The 22686-nt window shown below is 45.6% G+C and overlaps 1 pseudogene across 1 annotated transcript in view; it reads right to left on the reverse strand.

Moving 5' to 3' along the window:
- Positions 1-1442: 1442 nt before the first annotated feature.
- The window catches only part of LOC146036974 (class I histocompatibility antigen, F10 alpha chain-like), a 67301-nt pseudogene continuing 46057 nt past the window's right edge, over positions 1443-22686 (reverse strand). Inside the window, exons 5-7 of the transcript XR_014460975.1 lie at positions 15127-15237; positions 13114-13149; positions 1443-2379 (exon numbers count right to left, since the gene is read on the reverse strand). The product of XR_014460975.1 is annotated as a class I histocompatibility antigen, F10 alpha chain-like (transcript). The remainder of the gene's footprint in view (positions 2380-13113; positions 13150-15126; positions 15238-22686) is intronic.

Consider the following 22686-nt stretch of genomic DNA (forward strand, 5'->3'; position numbering starts at 1 on the left):
CCACTAAATGGGGGGCTAGTTCTTTTGCAAACCGTTTATAATAAAAGGCCGAAAACCCGTCTGGGCCGGGCGCTGCTGATGAGCGCATAGATCTGATCGCCGCTACCACTTCTTCCTCTGTAATCTTCCCACTTAAAGTGGCTAGTTGAGCCTCGGGAAGGAGCGGGAGGGGGGTATCTGCAAGGTAGGAGATCGTCTCTTCATTAACTGATCACTCACTGTATTTTCACTGATCAAATGTATAAAACTATAACTGATAAGCACAATGCACTTTATGCAGCCTGTACTAACTGTGGGCACTTTGTACACTGTTTCCCTAGTGCGGCTTCCTCCGCTGCCAGGACAGCCGGGTCACTTCCGGGAGTACCCGGAAGTCGTCATCAGGAGTCCCAGACGGAGGAGGACGCTGCACGGCGGGTCCCCTATATGTAAGTTGATTTTTCTTTGATTCACTGTTGTTACACTGTTTTGTTGTGATTTCCTATGGTCCTGACGAAGGGTTAAATACCCGAAACGGCGTAGACCGTGGAAGTAATAAACTTCACCTGACTGCTTCACCTAAAGCCCCGGAGTGACGCCTGCTTTTTGAAGAAAATATTTGTGGACACCATACCACTGGGAAGGCACCCGGGCAGCAGCATTGCATGATAAGAGCGGGGAGTGCCGGACACCCACACGAAATATATATATATATATGTATATATATAAATGCTCCAGGGGTCCGGTACAGCCACTGATAATGCTCCAAGCTGGGTGCCCACATAAACGATGCACAGGAACAAGAGGTGCAGCACTCCAAGCAATAGTAAATTATGCACAGCAATGTTTCAATGCCTACACAGCATCGTCCTCAGGCTAAAATGCACTTACAAACACATACCTTAAATAGCAGATCACAAGGCTCTCCCGGCAGCACGCCACGTCCAGGGATCGGCGCCCAGCACTGACGTCACAGCGCTCGAGTCACCTGACCCGTAAGCGCTCAACGTCAAGCCGGCATTCAGTCGCCATGGTGATGCTATCAACTAACATATACCAATACAAATACAATCTAAAATCCGGCATATGCCGATATCATTAATGGGACATACAGATAGCAGCAAAACTCTATAGGCATACAATGTTATATCGATACCTTAAAACGAAAATAGATATAATTGACAATTATGCGGCAATGAATGGACAATATTACTATGCAGTACTAATCAGTTATATGAAACACCTCATCAGAGGTACATCATATGCAAAACCATACAGTACAAATCTCTGATAACCACGATTAAAACAAAACTTTATGTATTCATAAGGGCATTAATGCCAGGGTGGTGCCGCGATTTGCGTAAAAAAAAACACCTCCCGCGACCCGCCCCTCCCGCGATTCTCTGCAAGCCCCCCGAGCCCCCCCCCGTGATTCGCGGCACCCACCCACCTGAACTGTAACTTCCACCACTAGGGAGTCGCTGACGCTGTGTTGCCCACATACCCCTATCATGCCTCATAGCCAAGCCTCCTGCTTTCATGCACCCTAACTCCCACCCAGTAGGAGGAGACACTGACTCAGGGCCACCGTCCGGTACTAAACAACCACACACCTAAACAACATGCACACACAGCCCCCCACACCCACACTCACAAATGTCACTGTACCATCCACACTATCAATGTACATCTTACTCTGTAACCGCTTTTTAATTAAACAAAACAATACACACCCCCTTCCACATCATATGCTCTCTATTTAACACATTTCACCTATAACTCAAGTTGCAATACAGGCATCTTTCATACAATTCTAACCATCTTTCTCATATGCAAACGTTCACAAATTAAGGGGGCGCAGTGTGAAGAGCGCGATGAATCACCTAGTACATAAATCTATATATATATATATATATATATATATATACATACATACATAAATAGATATATACATGCAATCACATTACTTCACAAGGCGGGATTTCACTTTAGCGGGGTGGTGGCTTACTTGAACGCTGGTTGTTCTAATTCTCGCACGTGCGATCACGTCTGAATACGGAACTGTGTGTATCCTGCTCACACCACTAGAGGGTGCCCATAGCAATTGTAGGGGATGTTTAGGAAAGCGGAAATAAATTCAGGCAGCCGAGCACTTCAGAATACATAGAGCAAGGTACAAATGAGGTAGAGGATGGCTGTGCGGACAAGAGAAGGAAGAGAGTTCCCTGCCCCTAAGAATGTCTTATTATAACATTCTAGATACAATTAGATTCTTGTAACAATGATGTAATAACTCGGTGTAACCAGGATCACAGTAAATTAGCAATAAGGGTAACAATATATCAAGTAGAACAGGACGTCTGTAGTTTCCTGTGTGATGCTCCTCAGTGGTTTCTTATGCTGTAAAGAAACAAAGATCCATTAATTTGTGCTGGTGTATTTCCTGCTTATTGTACACGATATGTTACTCAGAGTATAGGTGTGATTACAGTACACAGACCTCACCGTATCTCACCTGTATAATCCGCTTATTGTACACTATATGTTACTCAGAGTATAGGTGTGATTACAGTACACTGACCTCACCGTATCCCGCCTGTATAACCCGCTTATTGTACACGTTATGTTACTCAGAGTATAGGTGTGATTACAGTACACTGGCCTCACCGTATCCCACCTGTATAACCCGCTTATTGTACATGTTATGTTACTCAGAGTATAGGTGTGATTACAGTACACTGGCCTCACCGTATCCCACCTGTATAACCCGCTTATTGTACACGTTATGTTACTCAGTATAGGTGTGATTACAGTACACAGACCTCACCGTATCTCACCTGTATAATCCGCTTATTGTACACTATATGTTACTCAGAGTATAGGTGTGATTACAGTACACTGACCTCACCGTATCCCACCTGTATAACCCGCTTATTGTACACGTTATGTTACTCAGAGTATAGGTGTGATTACAGTACACTGGCCTCACCGTATCCCGCCTGTATAACCCGCTTATTGTACACGTTATGTTACTCAGAGTATAGGTGTGATTACAGTACACTGGCCTCACCGTATCCCACCTGTATAACCCACTTATTGTACACGTTATGTTACTCAGAGTATAGGTGTGATTACAGTACACTGACCTCACCGTATCCCACCTGTATAACCCGCTTATTGTACACATTATGTTACTCAGTATAGGTGTGATTACAGTACACAGACCTCACCGTATCTCACCTGTATAATCCGCTTATTGTACACTATATGTTACTCAGAGTATAGGTGTGATTACAGTACACTGACCTCACCGTATCCCGCCTGTATAACCCGCTTATTGTACACGTTATGTTACTCAGAGTATAGGTGTGATTACAGTACACTGGCCTCACCGTATCCCACCTGTATAACCCGCTTATTGTACACGTTACGTTACTCAGAGTATAGGTGTGATTACAGTACACTGGCCTCACAGTATCCCACCTGTATAACCCGCTTATTGTACACGTTATGTTACTCAGAGTATAGGTGTGATTACAGTACACTGACCTCACCATATCCCGCCTGTATAACCCGCTTATTGTACACGTTATGTTACTCAGAGTATAGGTGTGATTACAGTACAATGACCTCACCGTATCCCGCCTGTATAACCCGCTTATTGTACACGTTATGTTACTCAGAGTATAGGTGTGATTACAGTACCCTGACCTCACCGTATCCCACCTGTATAACCCGCTTATTGTACACGTTATGTTACTCAGAGTATACTGTAGGTGTGATTACAGTACACTGCCTTACCGATTCCCACCTGTATAACCTGCGTATTGTACATGTTATGTTACTCAGGGTATAGGTGTGATTACAGTACACTGACCTCACCGTATCCCACCTGTATAACCCGCTTATTGTACATGTTATGTTACTCAGTATAGGTGTGATTACAGTACACTGACCGCAACGTATCCCACCTGTGTAACCCGCTTATTGTACACATTATGTTGCTCAGAGTATAGGTGTGATTACAGTACACTGACCTCACCGTATCCCACCTGTATAACCCGCTTATTGTACACGTTATGTTACTCAGAGTATAGGTGTGATTACAGTACACTGACCGCAACGTATCCCACCTGTGTAACCCGCTTATTTTACACGTTATGTTACTCAGAGTATAGGTGTGTTTACAGTACACTGACCTCACCGTATCCCACCTGTATAACCCGCTTATTGTACACGTTATGTTACTCAGAGTATAGGTGTGATTACAGTACACTGACCTCACCGTATCCCACCTGTATAACCCACTAATTGTACACGTTATGTTACTCACAGTATAGGTGTGATTACAGTACACTGACCTCACCGTATCCCACCTGTATAACCCGCTTATTGTACACGTTATGTTACTCAAAGTATAGGTGTGATTACAGTACACTGGCCTCACCGTATCCCACCTGTATAACCCGCATATTGTACACGTTATGTTGCTCAGAGTATAGGTGTGATTACAGTACACTGGCCTCACCGTATCCCACCTGTATAACCCGCTTATTGTACACGATATGTTACTCAGAGTATAGGTGTGATTACAGTACACTGACCTCACCGTATACCACCTGTATAACCCGCTTATTGTACACGTTATGTTACTCAGAGTATAGGTGTGATTATAGTACCCTGGCCTCGCCGTATCCCACCTGTATAATCCGCTTATTGTACACGTTATGTTACTCAGAGTATAGGTGGGATTACAGTACACTGACCTGACCGTATCCCACCTGTATAACCCGCTTATTGTACACGTTATGTTACTCAGAGTATAGGTGTGATTACAGTACACTGACCTCACCGTATCCCACCTGTATAACCTGCTTATTGTACAAGTTATACTACTCAGAGTATAGGTGTGATTACAGTACACTGACCTCACCGTATCCCACCTGTATAACCCGCTTATTGTACATGTTATGTTACTCAGAGTATAGGTGTGATTACAGTACACTGACCTCACCGTATCCCACCTGTATAACCCGCTTATTGTACACGTTATACTACTCAGAGTATAGGTGTGATTACAGTACACTGACCTCACCGTATCCCACCCGTATAACCCGCTTATTGTACATGTTATGTTACTCAGAGTATACAGTAGGTGTGATTACAGTACACTGGCCTCACCGTATCCCACCTGTATAACCCGCTTATTGTACACGTTATGTTACTCAGAGTATAGGTGTGATTACAGCAGGGGCGGGCTGGGCCGGGGGGCAGGGTGCCACATGCCCCCCGGGCCGGTATGCAGTGGCTGGGCCGGGGCCGGCTGTGTGCAACTTGCACAGCCCTGCTGCCGCAGCCGTCTCCGGGTCCTGCCGCACACAGGCCTCCATGTATGGCGACGGCCCCTCCAAAATGGCCGCCGCCTTGGAGGAGACAGACTCTAGAGGTACTGCTGTACCTCTAGAGTCTGTCAGAGCCTGGATGACAGTGTGGCCAGCAGAGCAGTATGGGTCTGCACTCGCAGTCCTAGCGGCAGCGGGGCGGAGCCATCTCCACGGCACTATCCGGCAGGCAGTGCAGCAGAAAGCAACGCCAGGCACATGAACTCATCTATGATCAACCTGATCAGGTAACAGGCTTGAATAGGGGGGGGGAGGAGCGCTGTACTTGTACTGATCAGTATCCTGGGTGTTGTTATTCCATTAGGATCCTGAGGTACTCAGAGTTTTGGCAAAGGTCGTGTGAACTGAAGGCATTCAGGTATACTGGACGCCAGCATCCTAACCACCAGGATGATGACTGCATCCATGCCTCCTGTTGCTATCTCCTGCGTGTGCCTGAAACCCCTTCCCTGCAAGTTATAGCCCATCTCTCCTTCTCTCACCTGCTCGTGCCCACCTCGACCTAGTAGTTTCTCTTCTACTTGATCCCACTCCCTCTCTCTGACTTTCTCTCCCACTCTCACTTGTCTTGCTGACATTGTTTCCCTCTTTTTCCCTTTCTGCTCTCTTGCATTCTCTCTGTTTCCTTAATACCATCTCTCTCTCTCTCTCCATCTCTCCATCTCTATAATGGTATACCGATATATACACATCTAACAACATACACACATGCAGCCGCACTGGAAGCGGAATCCAGACACCCCAGGAACACCATTTTCAGCTGCCGAAAATAGTTACTAGAGATGCACCTTACACACAAGTGGTATACACCTAACTGCACACAGGCAATATATAACTTTCACACAGGTGGTATACATCTTACTGCACACAGGCAGTATACACCTTACACACAAGCGGAATACACCTTACTATACACAGGCGGTATACACCTCAATACACATAAGCAGTATTCACCTCACACACACAGGCGGTATACACCTTACTACACACATGTATGTAATGAACAAACAGTGGCACTCCATGGGTTAAAGCAGGCAAATATGTTTAATGGGCATTACGGTGTGTGGCTTTATGTGTAATGGGCATTACAGTGTAACATTTTGCAGTGCGCTGTTCCCATTTCGGGTGTGTGTGGGGGAATGATTGTTTAATAATTGCTGCATACTAGAGGGGAGAGGGAAGGGTGGTGAAACGATGGCGAGGGTGGTGGGCCACTTGCTTGTGTTGCCCCCCAGGCTGAAAGTTGCCAGCCAGCCCCTGGATTACAGTACAGTGACCTCACCGTATCCCACCTGTATAACCCGCTTATTGTACACGTTATGTTACTCAGAGTATAGGTGTGATTACAGTACAGTGGCCTCACCGTATCCCACCTGTATAACCCGCTTATTGTACACGTTATGTTACTCAGAGTATAGGTGTGATTACAGTACACTGACCTCTCCGTATCTCACCTGTATAACCCGCTTATTGTACACGTTATGTTACTCAGAGTATAGGTGTGATTACAGTACACTGGCCTCACCGTATCCCACCTGTATAACCCGCTTATTGTACACGTTATGTTACTCAGAGTATAGGTGTGATTACAGTACACTGACCTCACCGTATCCCACCTGTATAACCCGCTTATTGTACAAGTTATACTACTCAGAGTATAGGTGTGATTACAGTACACTGACCTCACCGTATCCCACCTGTATAACCTGCTTATTGTACAAGTTATGTTACTCAGAGTATAGGTGTGATTACAGTACACTGACCTCACCGTATCCCACCTGTATAACCCGCTTATTGTACACGATATGTTACTCAGAGTATAGGTGTGATTATAGTACACTGGCCTCACCGTATCCCACTTGTATAACCCGCTTATTGTACATGTTATGTTACTCAGAGTATAGGTGTGATTATAGTACACTGGCCTCAACGTATCCCACTTGTATAACCCGCTTATTGTACATGTTATGTTACTCAGTATAGGTGTGATTACAGTACACTGACCTCACCGTATCCCACCTGTATAACCCGCTTATTGTACATGTTATGTTACTCAGTATAGGTGTGATTACAGTACACTGACCTCACCGTATCCCACCTGTATAACCCGCTTATTGTACACGATATGTTACTCAGAGTATAGGTGTGATTACAGTACACTGGCCTCACCGTATCCCACCTGTATAACCCACTTATTGTACACGTTATGTTACTCAGAGTATAGGTGTGATTACAGTACACTGGCCTCACCGTATCCCACCTGTATAACCCACTTATTGTACACGTTATGTTACTCAGTATAGGTGTGATTACAGTACACTGACCTCACCGTATCCCACCTGTATAACCCGCTTATTGTACACGTTATGTTACTCAGAGTATAGGTGTGATTACAGTACACTGACCTCACCGTATCCCACCTGTATAACCCGCTTATTGTACATGTTATGTTACTCAGTATAGGTGTGATTACAGTACACTGACCTCACCGTGTCCCACCTGTATAATCCGCTTATTGTACACGTTATGTTACTCAGAGTATAGGTGTGATTACAGTACACTGGCCTCACCGTATCCGACCTGTATAACCCGCTTATTGTACATGTTATGTTACTCAGTATAGGTGTGATTACAGTACACTGACCTCACCGTATCCCACCTGTATAACCCGCTTATTGTACACGATATGTTACTCAGAGTATAGGTGTGATTACAGTACACTGACCTCACCGTATCCCACCTGTATAACCCGCTTATTGTACACGTTATGTTACTCAGAGTATAGGTGTGATTACAGTACACTGGCCTCACCGTATCCCACCTGTATAACCCGCTTATTGTACACGTTATGTTACTCAGAGTATAGGTGTGATTACAGTACACTGACCTCACCGTATCCCACCTGTATAACCTGCTTATTGTACAAGTTATACTACTCAGAGTATAGGTGTGATTACAGTACACTGACCTCACCGTATCCCACCTGTATAACCCGCTTATTGTACATGTTATGTTACTCAGAGTATAGGTGTGATTACAGTACACTGGCCTCACCGTATCCCACCTGTATAACCCGCTTATTGTACACGTTATGTTACTCAGAGTATAGGTGTGATTACAGTACAGTGACCTCACCGTATCCCACCTGTATAACCCGCTTATTGTACACGTTATGTTACTCAGAGTATAGGTGTGATTACAGTACACTGGCCTCACCGTATCCCACCTGTATAACCCGCTTATTGTACACGTTATGTTACTCAGAGTATAGGTGTGATTACAGTACACTGACCTCACCGTATCCCACCTGTATAACCCGCTTATTGTACAAGTTATACTACTCAGAGTATAGGTGTGATTACAGTACACTGACCTCACCGTATCCCACCTGTATAACCTGCTTATTGTACAAGTTATGTTACTCAGAGTATAGGTGTGATTACAGTACACTGACCTCACCGTATCCCACCTGTATAACCCGCTTATTGTACACGATATGTTACTCAGAGTATAGGTGTGATTATAGTACACTGGCCTCACCGTATCCCACTTGTATAACCCGCTTATTGTACATGTTATGTTACTCAGAGTATAGGTGTGATTATAGTACACTGGCCTCACCGTATCCCACTTGTATAACCCGCTTACTGTACATGTTATGTTACTCAGAGTATAGGTGTGATTACAGTACACTGACCTCACCGTATCCCACCTGTATAACCCACTTATTGTACACGTTATGTTACTCAGAGTATAGGTGTGATTACAGTACACTGACCTCACCGTATCCCACCTGTATAACCCACTTATTGTACACGTTATGTTACTCAGAGTATAGGTGTGATTACAGTACACTGGCCTCACCGTATCCCACCTGTATAACCCGCTTATTGTACACGCTATCTTACTCAGAGTATAGGTGAGATTACAGTACACTGACCTCACCGTATCCCACCTGTATAACCTGCTTATTGTACAAGTTATACTACTCAGAGTATAGGTGTGATTACAGTACACTGGCCTCACCGTATCCCACCTGTATAACCCACTTATTGTACACGTTATGTTACTCAGAGTATAGGTGTGATTACAGTACACTGGCCTCACCGTATCCCACCTGTATAACCCACTTATTGTACACGTTATGTTACTCAGTATAGGTGTGATTACAGTACACTGACCTCACCGTATCCCACCTGTATAACCCGCTTATTGTACACGTTATGTTACTCAGAGTATAGGTGTGATTACAGTACACTGACCTCACCGTATCCCACCTGTATAACCCGCTTATTGTACACGTTATGTTACTCAGTATAGGTGTGATTACAGTACACTGACCTCACCGTATCCCACCTGTATAACCCGCTTATTGTACACGTTATGTTACTCAGAGTATAGGTGTGATTACAGTACACTGACCTCACCGTATCCCACCTGTATAACCCGCTTATTGTACATGTTATGTTACTCAGTATAGGTGTGATTACAGTACACTGACCTCACCGTATCCCACCTGTATAACCCGCTTATTGTACACGATATGTTACTCAGAGTATAGGTGTGATTACAGTACACTGGCCTCACCGTATCCCACCTGTATAACCCGCTTATTGTACACGTTATGTTACTCAGTATAGGTGTGATTACAGTACACTGACCTCACCGTATCCCACCTGTATAACCCGCTTATTGTAAACGTTATGTTACTCAGAGTATAGGTGTGATTACAGTACACTGACCTCACCGTATCCCACCTGTATAACCCGCTTATTGTACATGTTATGTTACTCAGTATAGGTGTGATTACAGTACACTGACCTCACCGTATCCCACCTGTATAACCCGCTTATTGTACACGTTATGTTACTCAGAGTATAGGTGTGATTACAGTACACTGACCTCACCGTATCCCACCTGTATAACCCGCTTATTGTACATGTTATGTTACTCAGTATAGGTGTGATTACAGTACACTGACCTCACCGTATCCCACCTGTATAACCCGCTTATTGTACACGATATGTTACTCAGAGTATAGGTGTGATTACAGTACACTGGCCTCACCGTATCCCACCTGTATAACCCACTTATTGTACACGTTATGTTACTCAGTATAGGTGTGATTACAGTACACTGACCTCACCGTATCCCACCTGTATAACCCGCTTATTGTAAACGTTATGTTACTCAGAGTATAGGTGTGATTACAGTACACTGACCTCACCGTATCCCACCTGTATAACCCGCTTATTGTACATGTTATGTTACTCAGTATAGGTGTGATTACAGTACACTGACCTCACCGTATCCCACCTGTATAATCCGCTTATTGTACACGTTATGTTACTCAGAGTATAGGTGTGATTACAGTACACTGGCCTCACCGTATCCCACCTGTATAACCCGCTTATTGTACACGTTATGTTACTCAGTATAGGTGTGATTACAGTACACTGGCCTCACCGTATCCCACCTGTATAACCCGCATATTGTACACGTTATGTTGCTCAGAGTATAGGTGTGATTACAGTACACTGGCCTCACCGTATCCCACCTGTATAACCCGCTTATTGTACACGTTATGTTACTCAGGGTATAGGTGTGATTACAGTACACTGACCTCACCGTATCCCACCTGTATAACCCGCTTATTGTACACGTTATGTTACTCAGAGTATAGGTGTGATTACAGTACACTGACCTCACCGTATCCCACCTGTATAATCCGCTTATTGTACACGTTATGTTACTCAGAGTATAGGTGTGATTACAGTACACTGGCCTCACCGTATCCTACCTGTATAACCCGCTTATTGTACACGTTATGTTACTCAGAGTATAGGTGTGATTACAGTACACTGACCTCACCGTATCCCACCTGTATAACCCGCTTATTGTACACGTTATGTTACTCAGAGTATAGGTGTGATTACAGTACACTGACCTCACCGTATCCCACCTGTATAACCCGCTTATTGTACACGTTATGTTACTCAGAGTATAGGTGTGATTACAGTACACTGACCTCTCCGTATCCCACCTGTATAACCCGCTTATTGTGCACATTATGTTACTCAGAGTATAGGTGTGATTACAGTACACTGACCTCACCGTATCCCACCTGTATAACCCGCTTATTGTACACGTTATGTTACTCAGAGTATAGGTGTGATTACAGTACACTGACCTCACCGTATCCCACCTGTATAACCCGCTTATTGTACACGTTATGTTACTCAGAGTATAGGTGTGATCAGTGGCGTAGCTATGGTGAGGCAGCCCTCGCGGCGGCTTGGGGGAGCCAGCGCCTGCGGGGTCTGTGGGGAGCGCCGGGTCCAGGATGATGTGGCAGGCGCAGTAGCTGCCGCCTGCTTAATCAGTAGAAACCGTACCTCGTAGCTGTGTGCCTTCCTCCCTCCCGCCCGAGTGCGCTGCGGTCAGTGTTGGCTGACGAATTCCTGTCAGTCGGTCCCGGCGACCCTTCAGTCTGCTGTGCTCGGAGGTCCGCTCCATCAACCTCCTGCCGTACTCGGAGCTCCGCTCCATCCCCACTTGCTAGCTGCTGCGCTTGGAGCGCCGCTCCATCACCCCCTGCTAGTTGCTGCTGCGCTTGGAGCGCCGCTCCATCACCCCCCTGCTGGCCGCTCCTGCGATCGGAGCTCAGCTCCAATCAACAGCGTTCTGAGCAGCAGAAGCCGAATCACGACCAAGGGAATATGGCCGCTGGTGAAGCTACTGCACATGTGCAGTCGCACCATCATACCCCTCTGCAGAGCCCAAGCTGATGGCTCTGCCTCCAGCTCACTCTGCAAAATGTTTAAACAATCATGCAGAGCAGAGCTGCCTGCTGCAATGAACTTGGGGATCTAGCTGCTACCCTGCCTCTGTACAGAACAACCAAAGCCAGTGCCTAGCCAATTAAGTGAGTAAAACCTCATAGAGCACGACTATGTTTAAAAGCTACATGTGATTATTTATATATACAGTGTTAGGCATAGTATACAACATTATGGGCCTGAGCCTGACTGACCAGTGGCAATTTTGGGCGCATGTCAGAGATGTACAAGCACCACTATAGGGCCATATACAGCATTATGGCCCTGATTTTGACCAGGGTGATGTTGGATGCAGTTGAGTGGTGTGATACAGCATCACCACTATGGCATAGTATACAACACTATGGGCCTGATTCAGTGCAATCAAAAGTGGCATTTAAGGATGCACAAAGCATGATTGCAGCATCTGTATACACTGACAGGCAGTTTCAGTCCTTGGCGCATAAATATGCACCAGCAGTTTTAAGCTAAAGCTGCAGACACAACTGCAGCAAATGATGCAAGAAAGGCTGCAACTGCATGTGTAAGGGGCATTATGTTGTGTGGCATATTGTCTAATGAGCATTACAAAATGTGTGTGAGTGGGGGAAGGGGGGCGTCAGAATCTTTTTTGGCAGGGGGGAGCAAAATTTGTAGTTACGCCACTGGGTGTGATTACAGTACACTGGCCTCACCGTATCCCATAGGTGTGATTGGTGTCTCAATGCTGTGTGTGTGTTTGTGTGTCTTTGTGTGTACACACTATACCTGGTACGGTGGTAGGAAAAGCAGTTTATAAGATGCAGAATTTGGGTGCACTTTATAACTAACTTAATAAATAAATCCTTACTCTCATTCACATGTGTAACATACATATAGGACAGGGCAGATAATACTGTAGCAGTGGTACTTACTGGGGGCAGGAGCATAGAGAGGACCAGGATTCATCCCTAAAACACAAGAGACTGGGGTAAGAGCAGGAACACTCGGTGCCTACGATCTCTTTACAAATGAATGAGCAGCGTTAGTCAGACCCGCATCTTCTCATGGATGTACAGATATGTCCTCATACACCTATATCCTCTCTGTGCCATACGGAGCGACTGACGCTCTGTCACAGGCAGCAATTCCTGGAGTTCTGTACTTGTTACTAAATTTAGCTTTTCTGAATTTAGCAGATCAGTGGGGCAGTGTGGGGAGTGGGGGCATAAAGACTTCCCAGATCAGCACAACATGAGCCTTATTTGCAGGAATCATGACATGGATTAGCCCAGTGGTTCCCAAACGGTGTGCCTAGGCTCCCTGGGGTGCATCAGGACACTTGCAGGGGTGCCTTGGGTTGGTGGACCAGGATCAATTCATATTATTAATGGTCAATGTACCAGGCAAAACCAGTGCTGGTGGCTGCCAATCATAACATATGTGGACAAACAGGAGCAAATCCTGTCCCTCACCAGATAACTGTGACATATAAACACAATGCACGTAATTTAATATTTTTTTATAAATTTCTCAATAAGAAACATTGAAAACATTTTGATGCTCTAGGGTGCCGTGATTAAAAAAAGTTTGGGAACAACTGGATTAGCCGATTACTCTGCTGTTGTAGATGTGTCTCTGTACTGCTACAGGTGGGAGTCATAGAGACACAGATCTAGTCTGCTTCTTTTTTTTAACCCTATTTGATACTTATTTCTTTGTAAGAATGTCCTTATGTCTATCCCTTGCGTGTTTAAATAGTTCTGTTGTGTAAGGGGCAGATGTATTAAGCTTGGTGAAGTGATAGTGGAGATAAAGTGGAAGGGTTATGGACAGACATGAACTAGGTCTACAAGCATTAGGTCGACATGACTGAAGGTCGATATGACTGATGGAGACATTGGTTAGGTCGACAGGGTCATTAGGTCGACACAAGCATTATGTCGACATGTGGAAGGTTAACAGTCAAAAGGTCGACATGGGGTTTTTCACTTTTTTTTTACCCGAATGTCATGGACACTGAAACGTAGTACCGCGTCTCCTTGCATGGATTGCTGCGCTCGCCATGCTTCGGGCACAGTGCCACGCTACGCCCGGCACACTATTTTATTCTCCCACCACGCCCTAGTGCAGGGCTGGGCAATAGCGGCCCTCCAGATGTTGATGAACTACACATACCAGCATGCCTTGCATCAGTTTCAGCATGGCTACATAGCAAAACTAATGCAAAGCATCCTGGGATGTGTAGTTCATCAACAGCTGGAGGGCCACTATTGCCCAGCCCTGCCCTAGTGGATGGTAGGGCAGGAAATGCCGCCTGTCAGCTAAAAAAAGTGTGAAAAACCCCATGTCGACCTTCCCCATGTTGACCTAATGCTTGTGTCAACCTAATTACCCTGTCAACCTAACCCATGTCGACAATCAGTCATGTCGACCTTCCTGCATGTCGATCTTCAGACCAATCAGCTCCCAAATGTAATCTTTCAAATACAGCCGATTGGCTGGTGCATTATCTCCTTCCACTTCATCACCACTTTATCACTTCACCAGGCTTAATACAAGCTGTGCTCATAAGGCTACATAGAATGTGTGATTCTCCGGCCATTTGTCAGAGAATATGAATGATGACTCACAAACTTCTCTATCACTCATGGTCAGTGGTTGGGTGAAGCCATTTATTGTCACACAACTGTCTTTACTCTTTTGAAATCATAATGACATAATGCCGTCACTCGGCAAAGTGCCGACACGGGCCGCAGGACATGCTGGGTAATGGATAGCTTAAACAGCGCTGCGGAGAGAAGCCCTAGGCTTCTATAGGGTATCGCCAGCATAAGATGGTGAGTCCCTCCACAACGGTGCCCAGGGAAGGGGTTTTAGTTAGTTTTCACTTTCGAGCATCCCGCCCAGTGTCTCTGCCTGCATCACCCTGTGACTGTCACACTCACCTGAGCGTCTCCTGTACAGAACGATCCCAGTAACAGCAATGGCCAACACTAGAAGAACAGCGATGATGCCACCAATAATCCCAATGTATGATGCCCGGTTTTTATTAGGATCTAAGAGAGACATTGCATAATGTTACTTCATATGATGGGTGCAGGCATATCTCCCAACAGTCACGATTTTATCGGGACAGTCCCGATTGTCAGGGCCTGTCCCGATGTCCCACCCGCGGGCGGCAGTGTCCCGCGGTGTGGGGGGGCTGTTGGGAGTCCCCCCTGTCAGCTGCTAAGCAGCGGGGAATAAACGCTGTGCGGGACTGGGGGCATGGCTAGAGGCTCACAGAGCCTCTGGGTCATGCCCTCATAGCGGCAAAATGGGGGCGTGGCCTCGCGGAAGAGCTGAGAGTATAGGCCACGCCCCCCGAAAATTTCGGCACGCCTCCGGCGCACAGGAGCATCGTCCCGCATCATGAGGTGACAAAGTTGGGAGGTATGGGTGCAGGGAACATGATGGGATACAGTAGGGAGCAGCACTCGGTAGGGAATACAGGAAATAATACAACAGTAATGTGTGCCTATTGTGTGTATGACTGTACCACAGTGAGCCAGGGGCTGGCATACTGTTCACCCAAACTTTGGGGATCTGAGGGGACTGAGGGCCTGATTCAGACATGATTGTATGACAGCGAATTCACACAGCAGTTGATTATCGATAGTCTGGGCATGTGCTTAGCCGTATTGCGATGAACTCCTACAACTATTTGTTTGCTGGTCGTTCACAGGGTGATTGACAGGGAGTGGGTGTGTGGGAGTGGAAACCGGACGTTTTTTGGGAGTGGCAAGATAAACCCATGGTATGCAAAGACCGCTGGGAGTGTCAGGGAAAGCGCGGTACTTGTGTATTATCAGGGCGCCCAATTATCATACGTATGGCACCGTAGGAAAATCGCATGCGTTTTTTGCGTGCGATGCGGTTTTCCTATGTAATTTATTCACTGCTCTCTCTGCTCGAATGCGATTTTATATGGTGCAATGCCATTTGATTTACTATACACTTCTATGAGAAGAATTACTGCAATGAGATTTAGGCACCCCCCCCCCACCACTATCCACGACACCCTGAAGCATGGCAAGTGCAGCGGAACGCGTCCTCCCGACCTTTTCATACACCCACTATCCACGTTGGCGTGGAGTTGATTTGATATAGTGTGGCGAGCGCACGTGGATTATGTTACATGTATTCCGCTCGCCACACTATATAAAATCAACTCCATGCCGGTGTAGATAGTGGGTGTATGAAAAGGTCGGGAGGACGCGTTCCGCTGCGCTTGCCATGCTTCAGGGTGTCGTGGATAGTGGGGGGGGGGGGGGGGGTGCCTAAATCTCATTGCATCTCATAGATGTGTATAGAAAATTAAATGGCATCGCACCATATAAAATCGCATGCACCCGCGGGCAGAGAGCAGTGAATAAATGACATACGAAAATCGCATCGCATTGCATGCGATCGCATTGCACGCAAAAACGCTTGCAATGCGGTTTTCTTACGCAGAATCGCCCGCTAAGCAATTTGCTTAGTGGGCGCCCGGCCAATACACAAGTACCGAAAACGCTTGGCGTGCCAAATCCTGTTAGGGGAGGGTGCATGACGTCACTAGAAGGTCGGATATGCCTGTATTCATCGTAGGCGCTGAGTAAGTCCTGCGCTACGTAATGGCTGCAACGCGTTGTGTCCAGCTCACAATCATTCAATTGGCTGTTACGATGGGTTTTGGACATTTTCACTCAGGTGCGAATGGATGTGCAGCCGTACTTATCCATCCGCACAGCATACACATCCCTCCGCACAGCATACACATCCACCCGCACAGCATACACATTCACCCGCACAGCATACACATCCATCCGCACAGCATACACATCCATCCGCACAGCATACACATCCATCCGCACAGCATACACATCCATCCGCACAGCATACACATCCCTCCGCACAGCATACACATCCCTCCGCACAGCATACACATCCCTCCGCACAGCATACACATCCATCCGCACAGCATACATATCCCTCCGCACAGCATACACATCCACCCGCACAGCATACACATCCACCCGCACAGCATACACATCCATCCGCACAGCATACACATCCCTCCGCACAGCATACATATCCATCCGCACAGCATACACATCCCTCCGCATAGCATACATATCCATCCGCACAGCATACACATCCCTCCGCACAGCATACACATCCCTCCGCACAGCATACACATCCCTCCGCACAGCATACACATCCATCCGCACAGCATACACATCCCTCCGCACAGCATACACATCCATCCGCACAGCATACACATCCATCCGCACAGCATACATATCCCTCCGCACAGCATACACATCCATCCGCACAGCATACATATCCCTCCGCACAGCATACACATCCATCCGCACAGCATACATATCCCTCCGCACAGCATACACATCCATCCGCACAGCATACATATCCCTCCGCACAGCATACATATCCATCCGCACAGCATACATATCCATCCGCACAGCATACACATCCCTCCGCACAGCATACACATCCCTCCGCACAGCATACACATCCCTCCGCACAGCATACACATCCATCCGCACAGCATACACATCCATCCGCACAGCATACACATCCATCCCCACAGCATACACATCCATCCCCACAGCATACACATCCATCCGCACAGCATACACATCCACCAGCACAGCATACACATCCATCCGCACAGCATACACATCCATCCGCACAGCATACACATCCATCCGCACAGCATACATATCCATCCGCACAGCATACACATCCCTCCGCACAGCATACACATCCCTCCGCACAGCATACACATCCATCCGCACAGCATACACATCCATCCGCACAGCATACACATCCATCCGCACAGCATACATATCCATCCGCACAGCATACACATTCATTTGCAAGGCAGGTTTTCACCAGAGCACAGCGGAGGCTTAATTGATTGTTTTGGATTGGATATAAGTCCCTCACTCAGACTTATCACCAGGGCAATAGAATGTGACAGTAGATCAGAACCACTTGGCCAACCTAGTCTGCCCATGTACACGCGCGCACTTACACACTACGGTTAGTATTTGTTAGGAGACAATTTACCTGTCAGTAGATTTTGGTAAACTAGAACACCAGAGATGAAACCCATGCAAGCAAGGGGATAATATACAAACAATAAGGTAAGAATCAAACCATTCTTTCGATACAGACAGTAAAGGCCATTAAAGAACAACAGGGGGGGAGGGTCTGGAGTACCTACGGGATAGAAACAATGGGACAGTTATATCAGGGTGGGGCGCTGAAATCCTTTGTCCAGCTACAAACTGAGTACGAGGTTCCAAGAGAAATGTTCTTTAGGTACCTTCAAATACGGAGTGCCCTGAACCAATATGGTAGGGGCGAACCGGTGTGTATTGAAGAGTCTCCATGTAAAAAACTCCTTAAACAATTGGGACAGGGTAAGCGATTATCCAAACTTTATAATTTCCTGCATTCATATATTCAAGCTTAGGAACTGGGGTCTGTACGGGCTAAATGGGTGGAAGATATTCCTCAGCTGGATGAGTTAAGCTGGAGAGTGGCCTTATCCGTTCATAAATCGGCCACCAATTCAATGCGGGTACAGCAGATACAGTTCAATATTCTGCATAGGATATATATTACCCCAGTAAAGCTAAAAAGATTCAATGGAGCAAAATCCGATAAGTGCCCCAAGTGTGGGGAAGGAGAGGATACATTTTGGCACCTACTATGGAGGTGTCAGGTGGTGGCCAGATTTTGGGATAAGGTAACTAAAATCATGGTTCGCATAGGAATTCCCAGGAGTCAACTAAGTGAAATCAATGTACTGTTGGGGGTATGGAGGGAGGGTAATATGCCATGTGACATGACGCAAATGGCTAGGAACTTATCCGCCTTAGCAAAAGTAATCACTGCTAGATATTGGATGGCAGCTAAAGGACCAGAGGTTGCAGAATGGCTGAACCTAGTAAACTCTACACATGATCATGAAAAATTTGTATACGCCTCACGGGGGAATCTACAGAATATATGGGGATATTGGCACAGCTCAATTTACTATAAGGTGACGAATGGTAATTAAGTACAAGAAGTATAAATTGGGGCAATATATATATATATATATATATATATATATATATATATATATATGGCCAACGGACCAGCACTCTCCACAATAATCCACACGCTGCGTGCCTTTGTCAGGATCAAACAAATGAGAAGTTCCCCAGCTCCCACCGGACACCGGAAAACAGACACGTCACTGCAGCAATATCTTCAAAAGCGGTGAAGTATTTATTAGCGCCCCAACGGCTCGTTTCGGGGTTTCCCCCTTTCTCAAGAGGCAATATAGACAATTTGAACAGTGTACAGCACATACCTTAAGTACCTCCCCAGTTGGCGCCAATCTCCCGTCCCAGCCTCCCGACTCACAACACACACCTGCGTACAGGGTCCCACTGCGATGACGTCAGCGTCTCACACACGCTTCCCTCAGCACTATGGAAACCCGACGCTTGATGTGTTAGTAGTCAGGGAGTATCCCGCCTTCTAGCACACCCCCACACGGACGTCACATGTACTACCTGACAGCCTCTCTCACTGGCGTCAGCGTAGTCATGGATACTTTACCGTGTTGGGAACCAGAATAGCGGGTCAGGGATAGGAAGTTGGACCCAAGGATCGGCACACCCAGAACATATATAAACAATAACCTAAATGTATAGAATAAAATACAAAAATAGTGCCGACAGATGGCTCAGGTATGAGACATCGGGGTCAAAACTCCATGTCTCACACACATGGAGCAATCTCACGATGTCCCCGACCAGAACCATATCTCAGCAACATTATATACAAAAATTGCATAGTATATAGGAGGGGAGAGAGGATGGCCACTAGGAGCTCACACCTCCAAAATTAGCCACCCCGCCTCACCACCCCAATACACGCAACTAAACCAATACCACACAAAATGAATTAAAAACAAATGAAGGAAACATAGATAAAGTTAAATACACAATATATTGCCAAATGGCAATCAAGGCAGTTTGCATCATACATAGATTATATTTATAAATGTACATTTATCACAGCAGGAATTTGCAAAAGGAGATAAAGATCCTACATAAATGAACTCCAAACAATACGTTCATTCAGGCCATTAGGCGCTACGGTATCTAATCTATAGATCCATGAAGCCTCCAGTTTTAATAAGCGTTTTACTCTATCGCCGCCACGATTAGACGGAGGCACATGATCAATGATCAGATACCGTAGTGATTCCAATGCATGACCCTTCTCCCTGAAATGAATTGCTACCGGTTGGTCTGCCTTTTTTCCAGCCAGTGCTGCCTTAATTGAGGACCTATGTAATGCCATCCTTTCTTTGAACTTCCTTGAAGTCATACCAATGTAAAATAAATTGCATGGACAGATAATTGCATAAATAACGAACTGAGTATCGCAAGTGAGAACATGTCTCATGCGATATATTTTATCAGTATGAGGGTGTTTAAATCGATCTGTAGCAATTAAAAAGTTACAAGTGGCACATTTAGGGCATTTATAGCAACCGGGCTTCTTATATACTGTTTTGGAACGTACCTCTGGGTTAAACCCTGTAACATCTGAGTGTACCAGTATATCCCTCAGGTTGCGACCACGTGTATAACACGTTAAAGGTCGTATATCTCTAAAGGCAGGTAAATTTTTATCAGTAGCCACAATTGGCCATAAGGCTCTGCTGGCAATAGGGACTACCATGCTGGACGAATCAAATTTGGAAATAAACGGGAACACTTTATCCATTTTTTTAACAGCAGGTTTCAATAAGTTGGTTCTATTTAATTTAAGGGCTCTTTGTTTGGACTGAAGTAGTCTGTCCAATGCATAGCCCCTGACATGAAATTTCTCGACAATGAGATCCAATTCCTCTTCAACTTTGGAAGGATCACTGCAAATACGCCTGGCACGTACCATCTGCGAGTATGGTAACCCGTTTTTAAGGGGCGGGGGATGGTGACTGCTTGCAAGAAGGAGTGTATTCCTATCGGTCGGTTTTCTAAAGACCGAGGTTTCAATGTTACCATTATTTAAAGAGACAGACACGTCCAAAAATTCTATCATACTTTTACTGATTTTATACGTGAATTTAATGGGCGTGTCAGCTGCATTAATCTCTTCCATCATGGTAATAAACAGTTCTTCCCCGCCATTCCAAAACATAAACAGGTCATCTATGTATCTGCAGAACGCCCGGATGTGCTGGCCAAAGCGGTGTCCAAAAATGAGTTCTTTTTCAAAATTAAACATAAACACATTGGCGTATGCTGGAGCGACCGCCGCCCCCATTGCACACCCGGACGTCTGCAGATACATAGACCCATCGAATAAAAAATAATTCTTGGTAAGAACCAAGCGCAAAAAATCCAAATACAGAGGGATATTAAATTCAAAGTTGGTCAAATTTTTGAGGAAATCACTCATGGCTGAGAGCCCTTGAATGTGGGGAATGGACGTGTATAAACTTGACACGTCCATTACACACATAATGGTATGTTCCTGTAAATCATCCATGGCAGCAATTACATTCAGAAAACTGGTCGTGTCTTTCAAAAAATGAGGCTGTACAGTAATGAATGGCTGAATAAGCATGTCAAGCAGTTGTGACACCGGTTGATAGAGACTCCCCCTGGCAGAGATGATAGGTCTGCCAGGGGGGTTATCACTGTTTTTATGAATCTTTGGTAATGAATACAAGACAGGGATTACAGGATTCTTAATTTTAAGGGCTTCAGCACATTTTTTATCCAATAGTCCCTGTAGCACAGCACAATCAATAAGTTCAAACAATTCCCTTTGAAACTCTTTAGTCGGGTCGCTATCTAATTTACAATATACATTGCTGTCAGATAGTTGACGGTATAACTCTGAACGATATGTCCCTATATCTTGTATCACTATACCGCCCCCCTTATCGGCGGGGCGGATAGTGATACTTTCATCACCACCTAGTGATTTCAAGGCCTGTTGTTCATTTCTAGATAAATTATGATGTACAGTGCGATTAGCTGCATTAAATCGTATCATAGAGTCATTAAGCAATCTAGTATATGTTTTAATTGATGTGTTGTTGCTAACAGGGTCAAATTTCGACAGATGTTGGCGTCGTATAAATGCACCAATAGTGCTGGAGTCCTGAACAGAGATAGTGTCCTGAAAATGTTCTTTAAGTCTCATATTTCTACCAAGTCTTTGTAGACTGCACTGCCACTCAAAGTCATCATATATATATAGTCCAAAGTTCTAGCGTGTCTCCCAGGGGTCCCGGATAGAACAGAGAGCGGCACTCAAACGGATTTTGAGAAATCAAGGTTTAATTTTCAAGGTGGTAAAGGTGGTAAACCTTGATTTCTCAAAATAGTTTGAGTGCCGCTCTCTGTTCTATCCGGGACCCCTGGGAGACACGCTAG

Source organism: Crinia signifera, chromosome 9, assembly GCF_055691185.1.
Source record: "Crinia signifera chromosome 9, ASM5569118v1, whole genome shotgun sequence".
Lineage (NCBI taxonomy): Eukaryota > Metazoa > Chordata > Amphibia > Anura > Myobatrachidae > Crinia > Crinia signifera.